Source organism: Mycteria americana, chromosome 10 (assembly GCF_035582795.1).
Source record: "Mycteria americana isolate JAX WOST 10 ecotype Jacksonville Zoo and Gardens chromosome 10, USCA_MyAme_1.0, whole genome shotgun sequence".
Taxonomy (NCBI): Eukaryota; Metazoa; Chordata; class Aves; order Ciconiiformes; family Ciconiidae; genus Mycteria; species Mycteria americana.
The window spans coordinates 10410198-10427930 of NC_134374.1; the positions used below are offsets into that span (position 1 = coordinate 10410198).

Below are 17733 nucleotides of genomic sequence, written 5' to 3' on the forward strand. Positions count from 1 at the left end.
TGTGGCCTTTTGGGAATGACATTATTTTATCTTTGCTAAGCTTTTGCCCACATTTTGAATGATGAGCCTCTCAAATGATGAATTAAGTGCAGGCCGGACTCTGACCTTCCTGCACGCAGTGGAGGATTTTTTTACCCCATCGCTAGTGCTACCTGTCTGATTTTGAGCACTGTTTCACTTGCTGACCTCTGCCTTCCCTGTACCTCTCAAAAGAGAGTTTCATTTCTGGTTTTTTTTGGAGATATTGCACTGAGCATAAATATTGCATGTTATATTTTCACGTCTTCCTTACCACTGGACTGCTATACTTCATAAATAAAAAGACAGAAAAATAGTTGCTACAGTTGCTTGTTACACAGAACTCAAATTTTAATGACTAATGTAAATACAGGTCTTTTCAAGTTTAAATCCGCTTAAAAAAAAATCACCAAGACAGTGTTGATTACATGAAAATAGTGAAATTAAAGCCTGTTCTTAAGAGCATAAAATGGCATATAATCTGCACAATAAACAGGTTTTTTGAAATGTTCCTGTACCTGGAAAATAGTCAATAGACATGTTTATGAACACTTGGGGGTTTTTTTTTGTTTGAAGCCACTTCTTAAAGTGTCTCCCACCCTACAAACACATACAGGATCAGTGATCAACAACTGCAGGGCATAATCTCATTTTCGTTTTTACGTGAGCATTAAAACCTGTGTATTATTTCCTCTGCTTTCCAAAACCAACAAAAGTGTTAAGTAGATCCCAAAGTAGATCCAGGGCTTTGGTTTTTCGATGCCGTGTTTCAGGTTAGAACAGACCTCCAAAACAAGAGTAAGGCAGTTTGTAATCATATGGAAATATAGCAATGGGTGTTGAGTATCTTGTTGATGGTACATCTATAAGAGCAATTAAATGCTGTATTAATTTTATTTTTTGACCTTCCTGCCAAAAACATTGTGGTCTAATTTTCAAATATTTGATAATTTCTTGTTGTCTTTTCTCAGTTTTGTTTATTTCTGCAAATGTGTTTTACTGTTTATTATTCCAAGATAATATTTTCATATTCCAGAACTGTTGGAACCTGTGGGATTTTTCACATCTAAAGCCGTGGCAGGTGCATCAAGCTGAACATACTGCTGGTACGCACAGGTCCAGTCCTTTTCTTTGGAAACGGGATGGTGCTGGCCTTTGCCCGTGGTGATTTTTGCCCCTTTTCTGGTGGTTACAGAACAGGCAGTAGTGCAGCAGGGTGCTCAGGAGCCCTTCTTTTCCAGATTGCTGGTTTGACAGGGCTTTTTGAATAAAGCCATGGTGTTTATGTTAACGCAACATATATAAAAATAGTTCTTCTTGCATCCCATTAGTGGTGGTGGTTTGGTGGTTGGTTTTTTTTGAACTACTGAAGAAAAAGATAATGCTGCCAACTGTCGTGGAGACGAGCTAGGTAGATAGTTAGTGTATTTGTAATGTTCTTTTCCCTCCCCCGGCCTTCCTTTCAAAAGAGCTTTAGCATCGCTGGAGTCTGCAGCTCATTCTTAAGGATAAATTTACCCGAGACTGAAATGCAGTTCCCTCTGAGGTGAACCAAAGCGGTTGTTACAGCTCAGTTCAGTACCGAGGCTGAAGAGCGTACCCTCCGGCTGAAATGAGGGGAAGCCCTGCAGACGTGGATGGGGCGATGCACGTGCGGGACGGCACTCGGCCAGGTCACGCAAGGTTGTGTAAGGGGAGTCTGCTCCGCCATCCTTGTGTAACTTCGCTTCCAAAACCCTCCCCTCGGCAGACCCACCTCTGCCAGGTTTGTGGCCCTCGGCACAGCATCGCCAACCGAATTTTGTCAGGCGTGCGAAACTAAAGCTGACTAAATAACTAAAAATTGCCATAGCAAATAACTCCAGAGCAGCTCGCTAATACTTCTGAGGCTGCACGGGAGTAGTACTTTTTAAAAGCCTGTTTTGCGTTTTTGGCACAATCTTCGTTTGGTGGAGGCACTTTGCACTCTCTAACCTTCCTGCGGATGGTGGTTGCGCTGCAGGCTGCGGCTGTGGCCAGAGGACCAGAGGTTTAGGCAGGTCGGATGCCGACAGTGCCCGAACGTGCCCGCCCTTCCTCCCTTACTCTGCTCCCAGTGTCAGCTTCGGCATTCAAGTGATAATCTTGCCTCATTTTCACTGACTAATAATGGTGATTAACCTTTTCAATTTTGACATTATAGATAATAAATCAAGCGTATTGGTATCGTGTCTGCAATCGTAAAAGTTTTTAAAGGATAACAAAACAGGGGCTAAAAATACAGCACGGGCAGCATCTACTGCCCGTCGTCTTGTAAATCAGCGCTAATTACTGTGCAGTTGGGAAAATTTTAAAATGTGCCCTTCCTTGCACTGCGTGCAAGCCCGGAGTCCATGTGCACAAACAAGAAGTGATTTTGGTGATCTGTTTATAGCGTCGGACCTCTTGCTATTTTCAGCTCTCTTCCCCCCTGCTTTCAGTTTGTCGAAGGAACAAATCCTCCAAGGATGAGAGCTCCTACGGGGTAAGGCAGCGAGGGTGGCAGTGGTGATGAAGAGAAGAGAAATCCAGTCTTGTCTCCTCTCCTCCATTGCTGTGCCAGATGGGACTTCCAGACCGGCACATGGTGGCTTTCTATTCCTGGCGCCATTTGGGGATGACGGTGCAGCACCTTTCCCTCGGGACACGCGAGTCTCCGTTTACACGGTTATCCCTCTGTATCCGAGACCAGAGGGCTAGTGTGCGCAGTTTCCGCTCTTCCTGAAATGTAGCTTTGTGAAGATCATCAGCTGGAATCGTGGTTTGTTAAGCATTTTGCTTTCTGGCATCATCACCGGATCACGGATAGAAATGTGTAGCCATCAAAAGTGGCAGCTAGGAAAACAAGTTGTCACTGCCAGGCTGGATGCAGGCATCTCGCGGTCCCTTTGTGTGCTCTCCTGCTTCCCATCACATCCCTGCTCCTCCCCAAGAATCTGCCCAGACGATAACGTGTTGGCTGCTTGACGTGCGACAGGTATCGTTTGCTTGGGTTTAATTTGCCGTGGTGCATCAGAGTGCTGGTAGTCACATGATAGCTGGAGACCTAACTGTGGGTTCGTTCTTGGAGATATTGTTAATTAAATTTTTTATGAAGGAGCTGAGGCACACCAGCAGTGATCTCCTTTCAAGCAGAAATGTAGCAGGCAGTTCCCAAAGAGACCTCATCTGCTCTCTTCTCTATGAAAATCAATTAGTGTTATGAATGTGTGATAGCTTCTTAAAAAAATCTGTCATGATGGAGAAGTCTTTACACCTTAGAATAGTAAAGGGAAGGATGTCTCTCTTGCTCCTCCTCCCTTCCCTTCCCTTCTCCCTCCCCTGCTCTGGCTGCCGAGCATGGCTGTGGGCATCTACTTGAACTTTCTTTTTGTTCGGATTCTTCAAGTTTTTTTTAAATTATTTTTTAAAGAAAAAACAAGCACAGAGTTGTTCTGCTTGATAAGGACAGCTTGCAAATTAAGAAACCTGTGCTTTGATACCTACTACTTCATCAGCATCCCCAGGTATGGCATTGCTGGGGCAAATTCTTGTTTCATGTTTACTAAGTAGCACTTATTATTTAGTGAGTGACCCAAGGTACGTGCCGTAGATGTGGGATTATCATTGATTTTGTAATGGGGCAGCCATTTGTGCTTCTACGGAAATGCTTTTTTAATTCTGTCTCTCTCTGCAGTGTAAACACTGGCTCATTGTTGACTGTGTGTTTGTTTTTTGAACTTCCTATCCAAGCTTAAATGCTGATTTTATTTTTTTTCCCCACACCTTATTTCTGCCTAAGCAGAGCTACACACTAAAGAAAAAGATCATACTTACATGCTAAAATGCTTAATAGCTATGTAGCAGTTATAGACAAAAGATCATTTTCTCAGCATGTCAGTGTTACTAGAGTAAATGACTTCAGCCAATCGAAAAAGGTGATGTTTTCAGTATATATTTTTGCCTAAGCCTTTATTTTCCATTGTTGTTGTTACATTATTTGACATCCAGAATATGCTTGCAGGAGATTTTTTCTAAACAAAGAGTATTAAATAGAAAATTAGGTATTAATCTGTGAAAATATAAAAGTTGCTTTTGAAACCACCTTCCCAAAAACACGCAAATCGCAGAGTAGCAATTTTCCTTTTTACCTGGGATACTGAATTTTACCACCGCTGTTCTACCTTCCTGTCACTCTTTTGTTCGCTCTGTCACAGAAGTGACTTTCACCCATGCAAAATGTATGATTGCACAGGCTTTGACCTTTAAAAAATGCACTGTTGTTTCCTTCCAATCAGTCCTTACGGAATTAGCGCAGATATTAGCTGCTCTCCTAGTTCAGTTCTTAAAAGCAAGGCTGAGGCAAGGGGGTAAACCCACCTTCTCCCCAGCCTCCAAAAATAAATAGGGACGTCCCAAATAAACCCCTAAGATTCTTAAGCCTGCAGTTACCTTGCTGAGACCTCTTGTAGAAAGAGAGGAAGAAGGAAATTAGTTTTGAATTCATCATTTACACGGTTAATCCATCACAAGCACCCAGCCCACGGATCCGTGGAAGACTGTTGCTCCGGGGGCGGACAGCTTCCCAAACAGGAGACCGCGAGCCACGGACGTGCAGGCTCTGACAGCGTCCTCGTCTCAACCGTTAGTGAAGTACCGGGGGCACTCCGGGAGCTTTGGGAATTCACGGTCCACACAGATTTAGAAGGAAAAAAAGGGGTGTTGTGGGATGCAGGCAAAAAGTGGGTGTTGCTTTGTTCTGGGGCAGCCAGGAGCGGTGATGGGGAGGAGGAAGCTATCCCTCTTGCTCTTCTCCTCATCTTCACTCCAGATCTTGTCTTCTTTTCCTCTGCCTTGTACCTCATTTTTTTCATTTTTCTTTCCTAATGCTTTACCTTCCTAGCTATGCCCATCAGTACAATCATATGAATAGGTAGTTGTTTCTGGCCAGCTCACTGGAGGTGCTGTTTCGGTTTGCTTAAACGCCTTTTTCTCTCCTAATGTCCGTTTAGACTCCAAGCTGTTTTGACAAGGACTGCAAACTACTTTTTGCCTATAACTTTGCATTGTGGGGTCTTGTTACTGTTTGATCTTTAGGCTCTCCCACAGATATGTGTAATAGGAACTCCTGAAATTTAATCCAGTTCAGAGTCTTTTTTTGTTTTGTTTTTTGTTCCCTCCCCGCCTTAGAGTTTTGGAGGTGCTTGAACAGTCTGAACACCTTGCTGCAGGTGATTGTGTTCACAGAAAAATATTCCGTAGCCTTTTGTCGTGGTTTAACCCCAGCCGGCAGCTAATCCCCACCCAGCCGCTCGCTCACTCCCCCCGATGGGATGGGGGAGAGAATCAGAAGAGTAAAAGGGAGAAAAGTGGGTTGAGATAAAGACAGTTTAACAGGTAAAGCAAGAACCGTGCACGCAAGCAAAGCAGAACAAGGAATCCATTCACTCCTTCCCATGGGCAGGCAGGTGGTCAGCCATCTCCAGGAAAGCAGGGCTCCATCACGCCTAACGGTGACTTGGGAAGACAAATGCCATCATTGCAAACGTCCCCCCTTCCTTCTTCTTCCCCAGCTTTCTATGCTGAGCATGACGCCATACGGTGTGGAATGTCCCTTTGGTCAGTTGGGGTCAGCTGTCCCAGCCATGTCCCCTCCCAGCTCCTTGTGCCCCCCCAGCCTCCTCGCTGATGGGGTGGGGTGAGAGGCAGAAAAGGCCTTGACTCAGTGTAAGCACTGCTCAGCAGTAACGAAATCATCCCTGTGTTATCAACACTGTTTCCAGCACAAATCCAAACCATGACCCCATACCAGCTGCTGTGAAGAAAATTAACTCTAGTTCAGCCAAAACCAGCACACCTTTCCTTATAGCTTCTCATCTGCAAAAAAAGACGTAAATAATTCAGGCATAAGTCACAGGAATATCATGAGGATAAATTGTTATTTGAAAAATGTTTTTGGAAGCGCTTTAGCTGTATGGGATCTTTCTGTTCCCAAAACTTTGGCGTCAGGAAAATCATTCTGGAGGAGTTCAAAAAACATGTAGATGTGGCACTTCAGGACATGGTTTAGTAGGCACGGAGGTGTTGGGTTGATGGTTGGACTAGATGATCCTAGAGGTCTTTTCCAACCTTAATGATTCTATGATTCTATGATTTTGTGATTTATTTAGCAAGTGCTTTAAGCATGTGCTGTTTTATCTCCAGGTGATGGACAAGATCTGCTTCCTTTGTGTTTTCTGCGGTTGAAAATGTGTCAGCTTTTGGTGTGAGAGGTGCCGTCAGCGTTGCACCGGGCAGAAAAAAGCAGGTATACGCAGCTGAATTTAAAGAGTGGAAGCTAGTTTCCAAAGGAAGCTTTTTGTGGGAAGTAATAATTTTCTGTTCTTAGAAAAATCCTTCTGCTCTGAATTTCATTCTGGAGCCCGCTCTGGGCCTGGCAGTCTTCTGGGTTCAGCAAAGGCTTTCTGCTGTTTCATTGCTGGTGCATCAACCTCCCCGGTGCTGTTAGCAAGGTGGCACTGCACCGCGCTGTATGTAGTTGCCGGTGGCAGTTTGAAGCATTTAAGGTGCAACTTTGTACAGTGTACAAACCAAACTGGTGGAGGCGGATCTACTTTTCAATTCTTGCATAGTTTTTAAACATTTACATTGAAGTGGAGTATTAATGATCCGGTGGCTGTTCCACACCGGGTTATAACGCATTTCAAAGTCCTACAGGCTACTGAATTTTGTATGTAGGCTGGTTGAGCAGATTTTTAATTGAGCTCACAGGAAAAAAAGGAGAGCGTGGTACGGCTTTCAGAGGGTAACTTTATTCTGAGCTTTGTGTCTGTGGAAAATAGAAACACAGTTAACACCCTCATCTTTCTGGTGTTGTAGTAACTGTACAGGATATGTCTTACACCAAGCAGTAGGCAAAGAAAGGTGTTTGCAAAGCCAGGTGTGATATTTAGTTTTACCTCTTCCTGAGGTTTGTCTTTAACTGTATTTATTTTTGTGCGGAGGAAACAGTCAAGTCAAAATATGCAGGAAGTGTTCGTGCTCTGCAGGCTCCTCTGCAGCAGGAGTGCGTATATGGATATGTTACTAAATTCCTGTGGTTAGCTGCTTGGATGATAATAAAATATACCCTTTCCCTTATGCACAGTTGCATCATTTGAGATTGCTGGAGTTACTACTTGCCTGCAGGCTTTGAAATGATCGTAGGGAGCAGAAGGCAAGGGGGGGTCTTTTGCTGTGCTGTCAACAGCCCTTGCCCTGGAATTCATTTGTCGCTAGCTCAGACCTGTTGCATTTACCTTGCTCAGGAGATGCTGACACAGGACCTCTGTTGTTCAGTCTGTTACGCAGCTTACTGATGCCAGACGTGTTCCAGTAATTTAGTGATATAATGCTATCTGGACTTCTTTATCCTTAAAAAACAAACAAAAGCCTTCTTACTCAAAAAGCCCTTCAACACCTACATTAAAATAATATGTTTGGCAAAGAGAATCTCTCAGAAATCCTTCAGTTGTACAGTTTATATTGTAACGGTTTAAACAACCCGGTATTTTGCTGATTATGTGTGTCCCTTCTGTTTGGGTAGCACTCAGTAAATGGTTAGGTGTTTATACCTAGCCACTGAACTCATCACGAATAATCCAGACCATCGTCTGAAGAATCCAGATCCTCCTTGTATTTCTGTCTACTCACTGCATGCCAGCCATCTTGTTTACAAAACTCAGGTATTTCAATAACACGAGTATAAATCCAAATCTGGCCTGCTGACACCGCCGACAGAATTGGTACCGAATCAGGCAGAGATTGACAAGACTTTTCCCATTTGTTTTGCATCACTTGCTGCTTCCCATCAAACCAGCGAGCTGAAGGAGGCAGGGGTCCTGCAGGAGAAGAAGTATGTGATCTCTTAAAGACTGAATAGCAGTGCATGTACACAGGGGACAGCACTGCGTTGCACAAGTGGTCTCTGCTTAGATGCTGTCAGATGTGGAGTCTTTAAACTTGGACTTTTTTTTCATGGAATTCTTCAGGGTTTTAGAAAAGGGGGGAAAAAAAACCCCGCTGTCTTGTGGAGCTCTGTGCTAGACAGCAAAAAAGATGCTGTGTTTTAATAAGAAGCTGCTCCCTTTCTTCTTTGCCTCATAGAGTATGCTCATCTCGTGTTGATTGAGCCGTAACTCTCTTGGGCACCTTTGCAAATACAGTCTTGTTCCGCGGGAATTACTCTGTGCTTCCTCTCGTCCCCATCCGCTCACCTTCTTCTACATCATGTAGGCATAAGAAATGGTGCCTACCCCAGGGGCAGACCCGCTTGGGCCACAAACTACCTTGCGAGTACAAGGCACGATGTGTCTTCAGAGATACGATCCCCATAGCGAGCGAGATATTCATGTTCTGTTATTTAGCAAAATCTCAAAGGCAGGACGTGCTGTTTCATGTTTGGAAAACCCAGGCTTCCCAGCGTAAAGGTGTTCACCGTGGTTGCCGAGATGTAAATGTTCATGAGAGAGCTGGCTTTCAAAATGAGCCTGGATCAAAATTTCAGGCTAATGAAACCTTTCCATCCCCCTCCCCACCCCAGGAACCGGGGTCCTTCCAGCCTCCGGAGGAGCTTGGCTGCTCTGGTCTCAGCCCATCATGCTTTCGGGGCACCTTAGGTGATGGAGGGAGCGATTTGGTGTATACCGCACTTGTAAATTCCATCGCTAGGCCCTTGCTGAGGTTTGTGGATGCATAGGAGAACAGATTAGGAAATAAAAGAGCGCTGGTGAAAATAGCTGCGGCATGATGCAAGCTGCTCATTTTGCTGACACGCAGGACGCTTAAAAACAAAGGGTAGTCCCCCCAAGTTTCAAGCACCACCGTGTAATCTTTTTACCGTTGAACTGAATTGCTCCAGTGGTCTCTAATGGGAGTTGTGTGGCTAACTCCCCTGCACTGGGCTTTGATGAACAAGCAGGGGTTAATATTAAAGCAGAGCCCGCTGCTTTAGAAATGGGGAAAAGTAGATGCAAATTACTGTGAATGCTAATTGTTTCTATTTGAAAATTCTTGTAGTGTTTTTCTGAAAACACTTCCATTAAGTACACATTAGGTGGGTAGCTGAACTGTTTGCAGAAAATCTCCTCAGTCATGTGCGGAGGGGCACGGTTGCGTAAGAAGATGAAAAATGCATATGGAGCCTTCTGGTCTATTATATACTCTTCTTCCGGAGCTTGTAGCTGCGTGTGTCGCACAAGGCGAGGTTAGAGTGGATTTCAGGCATTAATGTAAAAAGAGGAGAGGGAACGGTTTCCTAAAAAGATGGAGGGGATCCGAAATCCTGGCACTGGGAGGTAGCATTGGGGTGTCTTCCTCTGGGGCAGAGGAGGGTAGGGAAATAAGTCTCCTGTTTATATGAGACGTGGGCAGGTATCCCTCTCCGAGGCAGCCTTCCTAGTGGCTGCGCTGCTGGTTTTGTAGGCATCACTGAGGCTTTTTATGCGACGAGGGCCTGATCCCGTCCTATTAAGTAAATGAGGATCTCTTTGTTGATCGCAGCATACGAGGGCGCCGGCCCTAAGAAATGAGCATGGCGCTGCGAGCTCTCGGGATCAGTCGTCCGGGTAGGTAGGGTCAGCAGCAGTGAAAATTGCTCTGCCGGTCCCCGAATGCTGGGTTTTAATTGGATCAGAAGTTGGGTGCCATCAAATTAACTGGGAGCTGCCATAGCCTCTTCACACTCCCGGGCCCCCTCTCTTCCCTCCTGTGTGTGCTCAGGTGAATCCAGTAATTAGATTGAAAGGGAAGCAGAGTAGATGCTTCTGTGTCATGCTTCAAACCTCTCATCTGGATTGAGCCTTGGCAGCTGTGCTGAACATATGAAAGGTAAGAGGGCAGCTGGCAAGGTTTGCTGTGAAAGAGTGGGAGGGATAAAAACATGCCTGCCTTCCCTCTCTGCGCTCCACGGCTGCTTGCGAGGGCGGTGCCTGTGCACGCGTGTGCACGCGTGTGCGTGCGTGTGCGCCTGTCTCTGCTCACCTGCCAGCACGCGCAAACGCCCGGCGGTGCTTTTTCTGCGAAACACCGCGTCCAGCGGTTACTGCGTTTAAGGGGCAAAGACGAGTGATGCCGTGCTTTTAAAATGCAGGCTTCAGGAGAGCATCAGGCAGCAGAGACGGCTCAAGGATCAGTCGCTCTTTGCTTTAGTGCTCCTCTAATGCAGCGGAGGTTTGTTGCAGATCGCAGTTTCAGGGCTGTGCTGGCTTCCTGGTCCTGAGGCTCTAAAGGAGAGTGTTTCAGCTTTGGCCTTGTTCACACAAGTAAAGCTGGCAAAATGAAAGGGGGATTTGAATGCAGCTGTGTGTTTGGCTTCAGCTACGTTGTGGTTTAGTGGTGGGTTGGGGTTTTTTCCTGCTGCTTGAATGTGGCAAAGGGAGAGAAGTTTCCCTCTGGAAGAGGGCGAGGGTGAACGGGAGCTGCAGTGCTAGCGCCTGACTTGCACCCCTGTGGTTAACTGCTCGATGGGGACGGTGCAGTTTCTTTCGCCTCTGTGATTAAATTTGCTGCTGCCATACACTTCGTACGCTGGTTAGCTTAAACCATAAACAAATATGTTGTTTAAAGCAAGAATTTTACAATCAATAACTTTTTATTTGATCCTCAGGTTCTTTAATCTCCCTGCCGTAGTCTCAGATTAAATACACGAGAATTAGGTTTCAGGGACTGATGGTTTTGCTTGTATTTATCCTTTTGTTTGTGTTGACAGATAATCCCATTACTCTTCTTCTTAGTAGTTTGTTGACTGTGGTTGCTTTTATTACAGCTGTCTTGGTTTAAAACTCCTAAGCCTGAGTGCTTGATTATACCTTTGGCACTGAACACCTACCCACCTTCCCAAGGAGTGGACAGAATGATGATGAATATTCTTGACTTTAATACTTTTAAAAAAGAAAAAGACAAACAAAAAAAAAAGCATGCAGTTATGTGGTTTCAGGGAAGTACTTGCTTTGACTTCAGAGGGCTTTAAATCTCTTAAAAATTGGCTACGAAATGGTCTGAGCTCCTGGCAGCGTGTCCATTTAGTGAACTGTGCCTCGTTCTGGGCATCGAGAGTTGTAGCCCACAGCATAAAATGGTGAGAAAGAGCTCTGGCCTGTTGGGTTGTCTGTCCTTGTCTCTGCAAGGAGGAATTTTGGACAAGTCGTGTTAGCTCACTGTCTTAGCTTTGCCGTTTGTAAAAGGAAGCTAATGATGCCATCCTCCCCGGTCCTGCCTTGCGTCCGGACCGACAGATGAAAAGCACTGACTGAGGAGCCGGGCATTATTTTTATCAATGAGCTGTGCATGTGAATACGGCTCATGCTGAGTTCAGTAGATGCTGAGATCTCTTGATCTCTGGAAGCAGACCCTTTAACTGAGCAACCTTCATGTGGTTTTGGGATTTGACATCGTATTAGCCTGAGAAAATAGTAGATCGTATCGCCTGGAGAGGGGTGTATCTCCCAGGTAACTGAGCCGCTCCAGCTTTCCATTTCTGGTCCTTTCTCACCCTGCTCCTCCCTGCCCTGTTTTGCTCTCCTTGGTATGAATTGTGCGTCATCCCCAGTGAGGTTTTATTTTGGCCGTTGCGGTTTTAATTCTGTACATTGGAAATATGCAAATCACGTATGATCAGCTAATGTTTTCAATTATTCCTGCAAGGGGACCAGTTGTGAAGAAAGCCAGTTACTGCAGCTGAACCGAACCCCAGCAGCCTGCGGCCACCACCCGGCAGCACAGCTCTGCTCTGGGCAGCCGTAGCAGTGTGAATTACCCTGGGGAAGCCTTCGCCGCCGGGAGCTGCCACCCGTCCTCCAGGGCAAGGAGACAGCTGTCCGTCCATCCGTCCCTCCACTGGGGTTGGGACCCAAGTGCTCAGCTTTGGGTCCTTCAGCAGGACATGAGGCCGCACCAATTTTTTTTGCTCCGCCGCGGAGGCTGGGGCGAGACGATGGCCCCCCTGCATGGCTGGCAAGCCTGGCAAGCCCTGCCCAGCTCCAGCCCTGCTGGACTGGGCTCGTGCAGCAGTAATGGTAGGGAACCTCTGTAACGTTAGCATGAGTACATAAATGTGCCCTGCAGGATGGTAGCGGGCACCTGCTTCTCAATTAAATTAAATTAAAATGAGGAAAAAAAAAGTTTTCGGTGCAAGTTTGCAAATACAGGTCAGTGAAAGGTGAGGTACCAGCTCTACGGCTAAATCCTCATGTGTCTGAATATTGGTGACTATTGAAATGTGTTTCTGAAGAGTTTCCCCTCTTCCCCCCAGCATGAAGCAAGCTGGATGGTGTTTGCGTTGTGTGGATGGGCAGGTGATGAAGCGATGTACCTATTCTGACCAGCCTTTCGTATGAGTGACATGGCAGATTTTGAGCTGTGATGCTGTCGTATGCGGTGAGCCTATAAAAATGGAGCTTTAAACAGTATCAACAATCCAAGATGTTGCCTTTAAATGAGTTGTAAAGCTTCCTGAGGTGTAAAAGCCAAAAAGGTGGTTTGTCTGCAGATGAGTCCGTCGAGCGCGTCTCGTCCCAGCTTGAATGCATCTCCCGTGGGAGGGGAATGGGTCCTGGACAAGCTTTCGCGGAGCTCATCCTGGCCGAGCATCTGCTCCGAGGCCACGTGGCTGAGCCAGGTTGGGGCCATCCCGGAGCGTGGGCAGCCTGACCCCTGTGCCACATGTATTTGTGTAGATCTTTGTACTTCCCCCGTGTTTTTCCACTGTTTGAAACTGTAGAGGTGCTTGAAAGGGTGGGGTAAGTTTGCGTGAAGTGTTCAGATGCTAAAAACCTTAATTTGGCTGGTGCAATGCCTGGGAGAGCCACGTGGAAAGGTAGGCTGTGTTTTAGTTATCTTCTGCCCTCCTGGGACCTTTTAGAAACACGAACAAGAAAAACCTGAACTTTGTGTTGGTGAAACACAAGTTAACAGAGAAGCCGCTTGCTGTGCCGGAGTTTCACTCCATGTTAACTGCGATGAAGTTTCTTCCCTCTGGCCGGTGTTGGTTTTGTTCTGTCAATCCAAGCTGGAACCAGGCAGAAGCTTAATTGCATCTTCTGTGAGTTTTTTTGCTCAGAATTAGACTTTATAATTAAGCATTTGGAGCTGCTTTTACACACAAAATGGTGCAAAATGATCTTTCCCCTTCCAGCCTTCTGAAAGGTTGGAAGCAAACGGGTCAGAAGCAAACATCTTACTTCGGTTTGACCTGTGATGCTCTGGTGTGCTGCAGATAGTCATACGCTTGTCCTCCGTCAGCCCTTTTTTCTTCAAATACCATCTTTAAATGTTGTTTTTATATTAATTCATAGCTGCTCAGAAACATACTCCATCAGTTTAAACCAGTGAATTTTCTTTCTTCTTCTTCTGTCTCCTTTATCTGATTGTTTTAAAGACATCAAGAGAACTACATTTTTGCATTAAAGTTATGTACCTGCTGTGGTTTCACCCAAAGTTTACTGTGATTTAAAGAACGTAGCAAGTTTTTTTAACTAGTCAATGCTTTTGACAGCTCTTTCTTGTGTAAAATTTTTATTTTTCTGGATAGTCAGTAGTTTTTTCCCTTCTGAAGGGCTTTATAAAAACCAAGAGAGTAATAAAAACCCAATACATTTTTTTTTTTTTTTAATGGATTCAGGAAAAATAAACTCAGGATTTTTACTTAAAAGGTAATCTTGGGAAGTAGTTTGGGTTTGTTGGGTATTTTTTGGTTTTGTTCTTGGTTTTTTAATGGGAGCATTCTTAAAAGAGCCAGATTGAGACACCCAAATCTTACCGAGATGCTCGCTCTCTCCTGCCGATCCAGCGTGAATTAGTCAAAACAGTGTGGCCTGCACCCCCAAAATCTACAAACGCATCAAAATCTGCGGTGGTGCGTTGCGTGAGCTGTGATGGTGCCCAGAAGCCTTCAGCCCCGGCAGTGTCGTCGTGCCGTGGGCAGGTTCCTGCTCCAGCGGGCTCTGGGCTTGGGATCTGACACCCAGGGTAAGGAAAGGGAGAGAAGAAGGGAAAAGGAAGTGGAGTTCTTTGAATGGCTCTTGGATAACTTGGTTTTCAGATGGGTTAATTTTTTTTTTTTTAACATAATAATTTGGTGTTCCCTTGCTTCATCCCTTTGGATAATTTAATGTAAATTTTCAGGGATTGGGTTTTCAGGAGGGTTTATAAGAAAGAGAAAGTGATGGCCACAGAGATTGTCGGAAAGAGATATCGCCCACGGAAATATAGCTATCATTTCCTAACAGAAAGCAAGCAGCATTTTGTATTGCATCTCTCACCAGAACATTTTTTGTTCTGTCATTGACACCATTCCTGAGTTTTTCACAGAAATCTTCTTCATGAGTTTTTCTATACCGCTTTTATTAAGTGTGGAGGAGATGGGATTTTTGTGGACAGATGAAGATGGTGTTTTGGGGGGAATGGAGTGGGTAGGGATAGATGGGGTGTGACAGGAGGTGATCTTTCTTCTTTCTGAAGAATAACGTGCATGTTATGGGATTGGGCTTTTTGACACACAGAGGAACTTGTATAAATGGATTATCAATCTTGTCGAAAGGTGGCTTGTTAACCATTACCAGTGTATTTATTTATCTACCAGTGTATTTATCTAGAGCTTACCTAACAAAAACGTGAAGTTTCAAACACAATTGGAAGTGATTGTTTGAGCAAGAAAAAAATCATGTTCCTATGTTTCATCTTGGCCCCATTTGCAAGTCAGCTCTAGCACAACATTCTTTCGTAAAGTAGAAAAAGCATTAGTTTTATGATGTGCAGTAAGCTCTGCTTATTGTACGCATGATTATAATAAACCAGCAGAAATTCGTGTCCTTGTGCAATCTCTGCAGGTCTGTCTGTAAGGCGGGGATCCCGGACTGGATCGGTGCCATAGGACAGGTGGGTGCTGACTGCGTGGGTGTCAGCTCGTGCCGGGGGTCCTGCCGGAGGAGAGCCCACGAGCCGTACCGCTTCTGATTGCACTGGCCAAGTCAAGAGCTGTCTGGCCAAGTCAAGAGCTCCTTCTGCATAGGAAGAAACATTTTGCTTTTGTGTTTTGTTTTGGTTGGGTTTTTTTTTTTCCTGATCTGGTGTTGAAAAGCCGGGCAAAATTTTGCAGTGTAGAGCTTGCTCCTTTAGGTGAAGAAGCCAGATAACACATCGAGATAATGTCACCAACTTGTTGAGTGGTGAAGTCTTTGGCAGTTAGCATTTATCACGCTCCCTCACGCCTGTGTGCTGCAAGGCAGGGATCATCGATTTTGTTATGCTCAGAGGCCACCTTCCTTTCAGCCGTGTGTTTAAGGGCCCGCTACCAACAGCCAAGCTCGTGGGTGCCACCTGGGGCCGTGGTGGGCTCTGCTGGCCCGGAGCTTTGTTTGCAGCTCACGCCCCGTTCCCTGGGGCTGCAGACATGAGGGGGCATGGCCGATGTGCTGGGCTTTACTGCTAGCCAGTGTTGAAATAACCAAAACTGCTTAAATTGAGCCCCCAACTGTGAGGTGGCTGGGGTGCCGGTTCTGCTCAGGTCTTCGCGAACGCACGCAATATCAAAGAAACTCCATTTATTATATCTGGGCTACGTACAGCCCGGGATGGAGATAGCCGAGCTGGGTTGGCTATCCAACCATCCTTGTATAGCCTTGAACCCAAGGCAGGTTATCTTTCCACGGCCTTGCTGTTGTACAGGACAAGCATGCCATTTGCTAGCAGGCTTTGCCTGTCAGCTTAGGTCTCTGTTGACCAAGAATGACTTCAAATGTGCTAAATAGAGCCTCCAAAACGTGCACCTGATCAGGGCTTTGCTCTTGGGAAGAGGCAGACTGCTCTCCACGCGGCGGTGGAGGAGCTGGGGTGGTTGTCCCTGGAGTCAAACCCCGCGCTGCTTTGCGGTTGCGCGAGGTGATTGAAGAGACGTCTTGGAGGAAGTCTCCGCTTTGGTAACTTTGGCCAAGTATGAGTACCTGAAGCCTGATGATTCTATGTTGGAATTGTCTGTGTTAAAAAGCTTGAAAATGCCAAGCTTTGGCCTGTCTCTGAGTGGGAGGGCACACATCTCAGTCTGTGTCTTGCGGCTCAGGAACTGCAGCTGAAAAAGAAGAAAAAAGCGTTTATGTGAATGGGAGGCGAGGACAGGGGAAGAAAGCTGTGTTATCCTTTAGACTTAGCTTATCTAAACAAGCATAAACCCACTCAGACATCAGAACCCTTTTTACCTCTCAGGAATATTATCAGTGGTTGGAGGCTTTAGGAAATCGTGTAGACAGTGACTCATTTTGAGTAAAAAAAAAAAAAAAAAAGCCACCAATTAAAAAAATGTAATTCTGATTTTTATTTTTAACCACGGTAACCATTAACTGCTACAGTCTTTTAAGGAGGTGAATGTTTCCATGCTGCCGGGTTCCCGGCGCCCTGCCAGGGTAACTAAGTTTTTCCTTCTATTCCTGGAGGATATTCACATGCGACCATGAGGAAAGAGGGGGGGGGGGGAACAACCCCAAAGCGATTGTGACAGCACAAAAACTTGTCAGGGAGATTTGGGTCAAATGTAGGATCTGAAAAATTCTTCAAAAAATTTTTTGGTAGGACTTCAGTTGCGGACGTCCCTTTTCCTTACGCTTTTCCACAGCCCGCGGTGCTTTGTGTGCGGTGCGGGGTGATGCCCTGCGCCGTGCTTCGGCCGCTTAGGCCAGGCAGAAGGGCTCAGCTGGAAGGAATCGCTCTCCGGGCGCAGAGGCCGGCAGTCCCACGCTGTCTCCAAGAGCCTTTCGCGCGGCCGCTGCCGCCGGGAGCGTCTCCAGGAGGAAGCTCGCTCCGGGTGGGACCCTGCACGCTTGCACCCCTGCAAGGCAGGCGTCCCCCCGGGGCTGTCTGCAGCTCCAGTTCCCCCAATACCCCTCCCCAAAGCCCCACATTTCAGCACAGATTTAGGTCTCCAGTCCTACGTTGTGCCTTGGCCTGCTTTCCCCGTTTCGTTTGAGCTATGTCACGTGTTGCTGTGATGATGGTGCGGGTGCTGTAGAGACCGCTTCCACGTCTGCTTGTTAGAACTGTTTTGGTTTTTTTTTTTACTTTTTAATGGCCTAATACAGAAAGAACGTATTTATATATTTTTAGTTGATCATAATGCATGTTGCTTCTTTTGAACTAGGCAGGCTGAACATACCCCTTTAAAATAGGGAGCAGCAGTCAGTTTTGCATAATTTTTAAATCCTCTTGGACACAAGTCACTTCAAAAAAAAAAACCAAAAAAACCCAAAACAACCCACAACAAAACCACCAAAACCCCTACTACAAAAGTAAAAGGCAAATTGAGATACTAGACTACAAAAGTATTCTGAATAATTGGGGATTATCCTTTAATTTCTTGAATTGAGGAAGAACTAAATCTTTTCCTTTTTGTGCAAACTCTGTATTTCACCCATGATGATGATTGCTAGGACTGGGGATTAAATGCTGAGAATTTATTTTAAAAACTTGACTGCGGTACCTGTGGCACCAGCGTACATGGCACGGTGCGAAATCACAGCAACACGGGTGGGAGCTGCTTTTGATGCTGGCTGGGAAGTCACGAGGAGGGTTTGGACTCCTTTGGCTGGGAGTTATCGTAAACTGGCCCTGGGAAATGCTGTGGAGTAGCAGGTTCTCAGAAATGAATTTAAACTTTTTTTGTTTTTTTTCCTGGTGAAATCTAGTGTAACAGAG

At 45.7% G+C, this 17733-nt stretch overlaps 1 protein-coding gene across 5 annotated transcripts in view; it reads left to right on the plus strand.

Annotated features, from left to right (window-relative positions):
- NEXMIF (neurite extension and migration factor) overlaps positions 1 to 17733 on the plus strand; it is a 174857-nt gene that overhangs the window by 28209 nt on the left and 128915 nt on the right. The window contains exon 1 of one of the 5 annotated variants that reach the window (XM_075513143.1): positions 2966 to 3013. The exons of the other annotated variants lie outside the window; for them this stretch is intronic. The gene's annotated coding sequence lies outside the window, so the exon portion shown is untranslated. Of the gene's footprint in view, positions 1 to 2965; positions 3014 to 17733 lie in introns of those variants that run through there. 5 annotated transcript variants of the gene reach the window in all.